The following is a 2,411-nucleotide window of genomic DNA, read 5'->3' on the forward strand; positions in this document are numbered from 1 at the left end:
AGTTGGACCTAGCATCAAGGCTTCAGGCTTCAAAGTATTCACTTTTTTGTGGGCTTCATACTGAGTTTTCGCAAGTGGAAGTATTCCTAATCTCGCCTTTACTAATAGTAGTACACCATCTTTAAGGTATGGGTATCGTAGAGCAGCTTTTTGGAAGTTTCGAGTTAAGCCGTACTCGTGTTTCTCATAGTCCATTTGTTCAATTGGACCTTGAAGTTTAGTTTGGGTTAATTCTTTTCCCCATTGATATGCTTTTACGGCAAGCATCTCTTCTTTGATTTTCACGGCGGAGTCTTCATTCCCGTGGGCAGTGATCCAAGTTTTTGGTATATTCTTGGGGTATTGAATGGCTTGCGCTTGCAATCCTTTGATGATCATTTTAGGGACTACAAATTCCCTTTTGGCGTTCGCCTCATCTACTTGAGATGAATACTGGCTGATGGTTTTAGGAAAAACTGCGGCGTGGGCACGACAGGTTTCAGAGCGGGTGATGGAGGCCCATGTTTTCTTTTTGCCTCCTTGAGTTGGACTGCACAATATCTCACATGCGTCAGTCATCATTGATGCAGATTTGGAATGAATGCGATAGCGAGCAGCTGCGCATGCTGCTGCAACGGATGGGACACCTAGTTCCCATGATAATCTGACGGGGCATATACTTTTACATGCCCACTTTTCGCCAATTGTCAAGTAGAGTGCGTGATCCACTTCTTTTTGTATGATGGATGTCCGTGTTTGATTCATCCCAATCCATTCTCCACCATATAGTGCGGCGGATAGGATGTATGTTTTGATCAGAAAAGATTTTTCTGCTAGGGTCCGGCGTGGATCTTTCAAGATACACGCAAATTGAGCAACTTTTTGTCGTACTTTCTTTGCTAGTGTCATTGTGTAGGCCATTTCTGAATCATAACCTACCCCAAGGTCGTCACCTATGTCAATTCCTAGGTATCTATAAGAAGATTGGGCATAAACTTTGCCGTCTGTTAGAGTGAAGTGACTTTTGTTGTCACCCGGATATTTACTTGGTTCTCCGTATTTGTCCAAGAAAGCTTTGCGGAGTTCGGGGTCTTTTTCTCCGTGCATTACGACCGCACATTTGGCGTGTCCAATTTTGAGCGTTTGCCATTTACTGACCCACTCTGTGATAAGCTGACAACCTTTCTCAAGATCTTCAAGGTTGTCAAAGAAGGCCGCAGCATCATCTGCATATAGTTTGCCTATGTCGTTATAGTTTTCACTAATACCCGGCACAGTGACTCCGGGTAGTTTATGGAAGAGATCATTTACAAAAATGATGAAAAGGAGAGGTGAGAGAGGGCAACCTTCTTTGGTGCCTATCTCCATAGGGTATTTATCTGAGAGTTCGTCACCGACTCTCATACGAAAGGTACTTCCTTTGTAGGTGTTATCCAGGAATGAAATAATATTTTCCGGTATTCCGAGGTGGCGAAGCTTTTTCCAAAGTGCTTCATGTGGTACGCTTGGAAATGCTTTTTGGAAGTCAATATACAAGACATATGTGGGTTTGTTGATGTTTGCTCTTCGGCGAACAACTTCAGTGAGTGAGAGGAATTGTCCCATTCCTTCCTCGAGGCGTCTAAAGCCACCTTGGTCCGGGGTGAAGAATTCTACCCCATTAAGTTCTGAGCTCATCCTATCTTCAAGGATAGTCATAAAGAGTTTGAGGAATGCGGTTGAAAGTGTTATTCCTCTGCGGTTGGATAGGTGTATTGGATCCTTTCCAGGTTTGCTCAGTGAGATGACAGTGTTCTCAAAGTCTCCGGGTGCTGGTGTTTCTTCTTCCAACATAGTGTTTAGGATTTGAAGCGCTTGAATTCCTGCAGGCGTTTCTAGATCCCCGTCCATGTCTTTGATTGGGACGGGATGGTAGATGTGGTCAAGTGGGTCGTAAAACTGCCCAAGACCTGTTTTCATCAAGGGCCGGAGCGGATCCGGTCTTGTTTTAGAGGGTTTGGGAAGCGGCTTATCCGCCCATTCCCATGCTGCGTATCTGTCTTCCTCATTTCGAGATACTAATGATTTAACTTTGGTATTATTTTCCGGAGTTTCATATTGGAGTATAGAGAGTTTAGGTCTTTTCTTCTGTGTTTTCTTTTTATCCTCTTTTGATTTTGGAGGATGTGAGCCAATGTATTGACTTCTTTCAAGTTTCAAGATTTCTTTGAAGATTACGGGTGGCACGTTGTCACTACCACGTGCTGCATTTTTGTTAAGCCTACTACAGGCTTGTAGAAATTCCTGAGGAGTTATAGGTCCCCCAACAGGTAGTGGTTCAAGTTCGGGATCATCACATGTAAGGTTCTCCCAATATGTAGGGTCTTGTGATACACCAGTGGAGTCACGAGATAGGGTACTGAAGTGTTCAAACTCAGCTTTTGCAATGTCTT

The sequence above is a fragment of the Melampsora larici-populina genome (genome assembly GCF_000204055.1).
Source record: "Melampsora larici-populina 98AG31 unplaced genomic scaffold MELLAscaffold_34, whole genome shotgun sequence".
NCBI classification, from domain to species: Eukaryota; Fungi; Basidiomycota; class Pucciniomycetes; order Pucciniales; family Melampsoraceae; genus Melampsora; species Melampsora laricis-populina.